Source organism: Galeopterus variegatus, unplaced genomic scaffold, assembly GCF_000696425.1.
Source record: "Galeopterus variegatus unplaced genomic scaffold, G_variegatus-3.0.2 Scaffold2287, whole genome shotgun sequence".
NCBI classification, from domain to species: domain Eukaryota; kingdom Metazoa; phylum Chordata; class Mammalia; order Dermoptera; family Cynocephalidae; genus Galeopterus; species Galeopterus variegatus.
Window position 1 is genome coordinate 78,194 of NW_007728398.1, and position 8,328 is coordinate 86,521.

The following is an 8,328-nucleotide window of genomic DNA, read 5'->3' on the forward strand; positions in this document are numbered from 1 at the left end:
TTTTGCAAGACTTGGGTTCCACTTCTATATATAATAATAGTATCTATATTGCAAAGTTGTTGGAAAAATTAAATGAAATAATGTATGTAACATACTTAGTACAGGGTGTTGCATAGCAAACAGTCCATAAATGTTAGCTTTTATTAGTAATAATATTAAAATATTCAGAACATGGTAGCTTACATATTGGTACTGATTTTTCTGAGGGAAAATACCAGATTTTCTGATTCTTTACTGTGCTTTTTCTGGACTATTTTATTTTTTGTTGGTATATGGTGATAATAAATCTCATTTTTGTTTAAAATCACAGCTTAAGTGAAAAATTTTATTGGAATTATGAATTGTGAAGTATATATAAGAATGAATATGAACTATATAGCTTTTCCTCTTTATTACTATCATATATATCTAAACAATTTACAAGTAATGATCTGGGAATGTCTTACATGAATAATTCAATCCAACAAATATTGATGAGTATTTACTATGTGTATGGCATCATGACAAATGCAAAGGGATAAAGTATGATTAAAACACATTATATAAGGGCTAATAATTTGATTAAAATCCATAAACATTGAAGATAAACACAGAGAGTTATGTGAATTCAAAGAATGGAAAGATTAATTCTATCTTAGGGGCTTTATGCAATTTTAAGTGGTACTCAAAGTTTGAGTAGTCTAGCTTAAGGATGGCAGACTAAACATAAACTTGAATTGTCCTCCACTTCATCAAACCCTTAGATTTGATATAAAACATTAAGATGTGAATGAATAACACACCAACCACTGACAAAGGGAACTCTTGATATACTAGAAATTGTAAGTAGATGGGAAAAAAGCCATACCAAAACCATTTTGCTAGGAAGTACTTGCCATATCAACTGAAAGTAAGTACAGCTACTCTAACTCCACAAGTTTCCATCACCTAAAAAATGTGTATGAGAATTGTATATTAAAAGATGAATACATATCCAAGAAACATGAAACATTTAGAGATGATTTTTACAATAAGAAAAGAAATGGAAGAATTTACACTATTAAAAATGCTTTAAGATAAATATATGTGTTCTTTAAAAAATAAACAATTCTATTCATGAAATAATAATAGAAGCTATGAAACAAGAACAGTCACTGAAAAGAACAAGAACTAGAGTTTTAAGGAAAAAAAATACTCAACTATTAAAATCACCTAACAAATCATAGGAAACTGGACAAACTGAAAGTAGATGAAGCTGAGTAATTCTCTCAAAATTTGGCACAAAGAGATAAAGAGATCGAAACTATAAAAAGAGAAAGCAATGAAAAATATTAATAAATTTTAAAATACAGAGTAGATAGATCCAGATGTTCTAATATCTGTCTTATAAAAGTATCAGAAGTAGAGAGTAAAGTCCTCAGTTTGAAAAGACCCACTTTCTTTGAAATGGAAAAAATAAAAACATACAAACAACAAGAAAAAAATATCTGGACACTTTATAGTTACCTTCAGGGGATAACCAATAATGAAATAATGGGTAGCATTTATTGAGCACTTAGCAAGAGGCAGGTGTCGGGTCCGCTGCCAGCTGACCGGAACAGCCCCAGTTCCTTTTGGTGGGCAAGCAAATGGCCCAGATTCCTCTTTCTCTCCTGTCCCCTTTGGAAGGAGATGGGGGAAGAGAGCCGTGAAGAGAGGTGAGCACACTGCCAGCCCCAACCAGCCCGGTTAAAGGACACTCAGATGCGGCGGGGGTTCTGTCGAGCAGTTCCGTTTATTATCACACAAGCACTTGCTTTTAAAGGCAAATGGGGAAGGCAGGTTTTTTACATCCTCCAATCAGCTTAAGGGTTAAGGGCATGCATCCCATCTCAATGCCTATCTATTGCAATCACGCAGTGTTCACAAGCACGGCCAATAAGGGCTAAGGCAAGGTTCCCGCAGACACTCTCACCCTGCTTCCTCCCGGTGCCATCTTAGGCTGCCATGTTAATCCACTTGTAATGTCACTTAGGGTGGCGTTAGTTTTTAAAGCCCGACAGGCTAGCCATTGAAGAACCATCAGTCTGTGGTCTGGTAGTTCCCACCATCCTCCAGGGATTTTAGTAACTTCCATCTTCTTTCTCTGCCCATTGAGCCTCATCTTTTGTGTACTTCAGTTTCTGTGCTGTTTCTGGCACCAACATGATTTTGGCAGTCTTTTACTGGCTTTTAGCAGGCTTCGTCTGGGCAGCTGTTCATTTGGTTATTTAAGGTGGCGTTAGTTTTTAAGGCCCGACAGGCAGGCAGTTTTCTAATCTCTTTACATTGTTATCTCAACCAATTCTCACAGAAGTCTTATACAGTTTATCTCATTATTATCCTCACAGATTAGGAAATTAGATACAGAGAGATTAAGCAGCCTGTCTTAAATTACACAGTTATAAGTGGCTAAATGGATTTGAACCTATTCATCTGCCTCCAAAGCTGTACTCCTAACTAAAATACTAAGCTGCCTTTGCTAAACTCTGTCTTTTTGAGTGTTCTTAAAACCTGTGAGAGAGAAAAGGCATAGACATTAGGCATTTTTAGCAATATAGATGGAAGAAAACAGTGGGACAATGCTATTAATGTTGTGAAAGAAAATAATTTTAAATTTTGTTTTCTTTAATTTATGAAATTAATACTCAAGAATAAGACTGAAATAAAAGATGTATAAAATTTTGATAGACACAATGAAAAGATTACTGCTAGAGGGAATAACATAGGCCAGAATAAATAAAGGTGTTTTTGATGTATTGCAACTAATCTAATTTAACTACATTATGGGGGTTATGTGTGTGTGCATGTTTATGTATGTATTCACCACAGGGTAGATAAATAGTAAGCAAGTAGACTGAAAAGATATATTGGAGTCATATCCAAGGACATTTTGAATGTTTGAGTTATTTATACTTAGTTATTTAAGGTATGACAGACCGCTAAAAGTTTTATAATAAGATGTGGATGAAATCAAACCTACAGTTTTAGGAGATTAATATGATGGTAGCATAAAAGATTGAGAGAGAGAAGAACAGAAGCTTTTTTTCAATGATCTCTCAGTCTGTAGTTCTGATCTCATGTGTTAATGTATTTTCCTCTCTATTAAAAAAAAAAAAGTCTCTCTTTTTCTCTATGAAAAGACTAGGCTATCTTCTTAAGTCTTCTCCTTCTAAGTCTATTTAAAAGATCATATAAGTTTAATTTTTTTATAATAAGAGAAATGTAATAATAACCAATATTAATGAAGCATTATCTACATTATATAACCCTTGCCACTACCTGTGGGTATGTACAGTTAATATTACAAATTTACAGATGAGAAAAGTGAGGCTTAAAGTGGTTAAGTTATTTTCTGAAGTTGTATAACAATTTGGTGGTAGAAGAGTCCAACTTGGCACATAATTGTTGAAGGTATAAGTGTTTGACTCCAGACTCCATACTGAGAAGCCTCCTGAGGCAAACTAATAAAAAAACAAAACATAACGTGTGCATCTTCAAAAACATACCAGGTGTTAAGGGAGCACAAAGTTTGGTTGTCTGAAGTTATTGAGGAAAGGCTGTTGTGGAATGTTTCTCACTGGAGACTACAGACTATCTGAATTATGATATATAAGTGTTAGTTGGGTAGATGAAAGGGTAATATGAATCTTTCCCAGGCGGCATCTTGGTCTCATAATAAAATAAGACTCCTGCTGGCCTGAATACCTCTAGACATCCAGGTATATGTGGGTCTCAAAAGTGAACAATGCTTGAGATCAAACTAGAATGTAATGATCCTTAGATATATGAAATGTTTCAATGTTAAATTTTAGGCAACACTTTTTAAAATGTTATTTCACCAATATTTTTTTGGTGGAGTTGACTTTAAAAATCAAAAAAAAAAAAAAAAAAATGGGGGGGGCACAAAAAAAAACTTCCATGGAAAAAAGATGTAAATATTAAGAATTTTCTTTTCCCATTTTATTTAGGGAAGAAAATTATTTCAGAGCTTGGATATTTCTGAAAGACTAAAATTTTTGCTTACTTTGGGTAAGTGTCATGTAATTGATTATCTTTCAACTATAAATATAATGTGCATTGAAGATGTCTTCTGAAATATTGAATACACTGAAATTTTCTCACTTTCTTCAAGTTTCTAATGATCAGTGGTATTAACAGGACAGCTTAGGAAATGCCTTCTGAAATATTATAATAGAGCTTTCTTTATTCACTAAGGAATTTTAATCTTGATGGAAATAATCTTAGCGTCACGATCTAGCCAAGTAAACTAGCTTGTGAAATCAAAATATGGGAATATAAAATTGTACTTCTCTGTAGCAGTTTTCCTTCAGATGTTGTATCTTAACTTTTAGGATATTTTTCTAGATCCAATTCACCTCGATTTTCTGGCAAAGCTAATGGATGTGATTTTTCTACTTGATGAATCATGTATAAATAATGACTCAGGAAGAATGTTTATTTTTCATTATAACAGGGTCACATATTTTTGCATGTATATAAATCCAAACATTTGTAATTTAAATTGATAAAAATTTGTGTAATCTACTTCAGAGTGGAATAAATAAGCATATGCATGTGTGGTAATAAAGGAGAGAAAAACAGTGATAGGCCACTTTATGAAAAAGGGTGACAGATTAGTGTCCAGGTTAAGAAGGCTTACAAATAAGAATGTGTACAGAAAAGTATTAACAAATATTGAATAATAATGAGTTGTAAATAAAATTTTACCAAATTTAATTACAAGGATTGATAATATAGCTATTAAGGAGTCTTGGAGATTCCTAAATGTAGTCTACAGACTAAACTTATACTTTAAATTCCCAGAGAAAAATGTGTATATTCTCCAAATTGTATGTGATAAAAAGAAATTAGTCTCATAATCATGAAAAAAGCAATAAAGCCCTCTCAATTTATATACATGCAGGGGTACTTCAGAAAGTTCATGAAAAAATAGAACTAAGAGAATATATGAATCTTCCCACAAACTTTTGAAGTACCCGTTGTGTATGTATGTGTGTGTGTGTGTGTGTGTGTGTAGGAAGAGAGAAGACCTTTACCTTCCTTCAGTCACTGCTTTATCTGACTATTTAATCTGCTTTCAGTATCTGTCATTCAATTAATATTTACTGTTCAAGATTCTTTATTTTTATCAAAACTTGTAAGGAAAGTTAACAAAATCACAGGCTTTTTAGTATTCCAAGTTCCAAAACTGCATTATGCTACGTAAAAAATCGTGATCACTTTATTTCCCCAGTAATCTGATTAGAAAAGCAGCATTTATTTATGGGCTTTTTAGTATTCCAAGTTCCAAAACTGCATTATGCTACATAAAAAATCGTGATCACTTTATTTCCCCAGTAATCTGATTAGAAAAGCAGCATTTATTTATGTAGTTTTTCTGTTTTGTAGACTGTGTAGATGACACTCTAATAGTCCTGGCTGAAGAGCACGGTTGTCTGGACATTATAAAGGTTTGTCATTAATCTGTGTCTTAGTCCATTTGTGCTGCCCTAACACAATGCCTGCAGCTGGGTAATCTATAAAGAACAAAAATTTATTTTCTCACAGTTCTGGAGACTGTAGGTCAAACATCAAGGTGCTGGCAGGTTTGGTTATCTGGTGAGGGCTGCGTCCTCTGGAGAAGAGGAACACTGTGTCCTCACAAGGGGAAAGAGCAAGCTAGGCAAGTGCCGCATAAAGCCTCCTTTACAAGTGCCTTAATCCCATTCATGAGGGTACGAGTCTTTATGACCTAATCACTTATTAAAGGCCTCACTTCACATTGGCCATTAAGTTTCAATGCCTGAATTTAAGAGGGGACACATTCAAACCATAGCAATCTGTTATGAAAATGTGTTTATTTTGCATACTTGGGATCCAATAGCAATCTATTGTAACGCTATGCTTATTTTTCTTCAGGTATTTACTTTTTCACAGAACAACAAACTGATATAAATTTACATCAGGTCTAAATAAAGATTTTTTTGTTTTTAATCAAAACCTTCTAGAGTAGCAAACATTTGAGTAAAATATATTTCTAAAATGGATCATTTTAAATAATTATTTTCTCTCTTTATTTACCAGGAGCTTCCTGAAAATGTGACCGATCTTTTGAAGAAGTGCCTTACCTTCCACCCTTCTAAGAGGTTGATATTGTTAAGGGTTTGGGATTACATTGAGATCCTTTACATATAAGCAGTTGATTATTTTTTTATTTGTTGTAATACTAATGTATTAAAGATATTTTCATATGTAGTAGTTCATAATTGACATTAGTATCATAACTGTGAGTGATTTAAGGCTTTAATTTTTTGCTAATAAAAGAAAAAGTTAAACTATGGTCAGAAAACTAACATATACCAAAAGAAATTGCTAGTTCATTTCCTGGCTTCCAAGTAGAAAATCAGCTAAACTGTGAAATGTAGATATTTCTAGATCCAATAATAATATAGAGAAATGAGAACAAAAGTTTGTTGGCAATATGTATTATAGTAATGAGCTTGGATAAATGGTAAGGTAAGCTAAAATTGCTAATAATATAAAAGGATTCCTTAGAAGTTTTATTAATTTACTTTCGTTTGATAATGTAACTGTTAGTCATACAGCTATCCCTAAACTCCTTAAGTATACAGTATTTGAAAACAATGTATTCTAATTTGTCTTTAGAAAAAAACAACTTTATCAAGACATGTTAGGAAGAGAGGAATGGTATTAAAAGCATAGTTTTGGGTGAGTATGCCACATTAAACTAAAAGGGTAGGAAGAAAACCCAAAAGGTATTATTAGTTTATATATTTATTATTTAATGAAATATTCAGTAAAACAAGTGCTTGCTAGTTAGACTAAGTTAAAAATACAGAAGCTCTTATGGAATGACTTTTAATAGATCATAAGGTACAGAAAGTAAAAAATTTAGGTATTTCCTCCATCAGTCATTTAATTGTTATATAAAAGTATACATCTAGACTCTGCCAAGGGAGCTTTATTATTTTCTGTTCTACTGAGGTATTTAAAACTTTTAACTATCCTCTTGCGTGTGTGCCATTATGCTAGGAAATTTTTTATGATTTTCATTTATGCTCTGTGTTTTAAATGTGTTTCTCAAGGCCAACCCCAGATGAATTAATGAAGGACAAAGTGTTCAGTGAAGTGGCACATTTATATACCCCCTTTACCAAACCTGCCAGTCTGTTTTCGTCTTCTCTGAGATGTGCTGAGTTAACTCTGCCTGAGGATATTAGTCAGTTATGTAAAGGTAATGATAACTAAAACATAGACAATAATATGAATCTGTTTTTAAAGGAAGTATCCTTATCCTAATTTCAGTTTTGAAATTATCGACAGTAGATATTACAGTAATGGGATTTTATGGATAATTTCTGGAATTAAGAGGTGATTCTGGAAGTGCTTAAAATATGACTGACCTAACATTTTAATTCTTTAAATTTAAGTTACTGATACTCTATATAATTTATTATGAATCTCTAAAAATTATGTCATTGATAGGACCTATCCATACCATTATATTTTTCATGTTGAAGAGAATATCAGCTTTTAGATTTTTATTCCTGAATGAAGATTACAACTTTCTAAGTGTGTGTGTTTTAGTGATACCAGTAGGTTACCCTTACAGTGAAAAGTTATCATGACATAAGTCGTGGTGGAAAATACTTATTAAACCTTCATTTAATTAAATGTTTGAGTTTCTGCTATTTGGCACACACTGTAACTAACATCTATGCCAAGTGAGATGACAGACAGACATTTAGGTGTACAATCACTATTATAAATGAAAGTCAATATGAATATAGTACAGTGGAAGCACAGCAGAAGGGGCACCTAATTCTGTATGGGACATAGGGAATGACTTCTCAGAAGAGGTAGCCATTGTCCTGAGAAGTGAGGGATGGGACAATTTGTATTGGTTGCCTACCCAAGTGCTTTTTTCTACCCTATTCCTTTCCCAGTATAGAGGGTAATATTTCCAATTCTATATCTCTAATATAAAAGGTGAGAATTCCAGATTTTCCTTTTTCTAGCTTCCCTGCTATAAGAAGTAGGCTTGTGAACTAGAGTTGGCTAATGGGATCCAAATGGAAGTCTTCTGGGCATGAGGGTTTCTTCTAGGAAAAAAATTTCTTTCTTGACAAGAAAGGCACTGCAACAGCAGTTCACCATGGTCTTCTCTCCAGTGCACCACCGGGCCGGCCCAAAAATCTTTTCCCTTTTTTTTTTTTTTTTTTTTTCCTTTTTGTCTTTTTTACTGACCGGTAACGGGATCGCAACCCTTGGTGTCGCGCCCGTACCGGGGACGGCAACGGGATCGCA

General features: G+C 33.2%; 1 protein-coding gene across 1 annotated transcript in view; it reads left to right on the forward strand.

Annotated features, from left to right (window-relative positions):
- The window catches only part of TBCK (TBC1 domain containing kinase), a 240,904-nt gene that overhangs the window by 72,420 nt on the left and 160,156 nt on the right, over positions 1 to 8,328 (forward strand). The gene's annotated exons all lie outside the window — the stretch shown is intronic.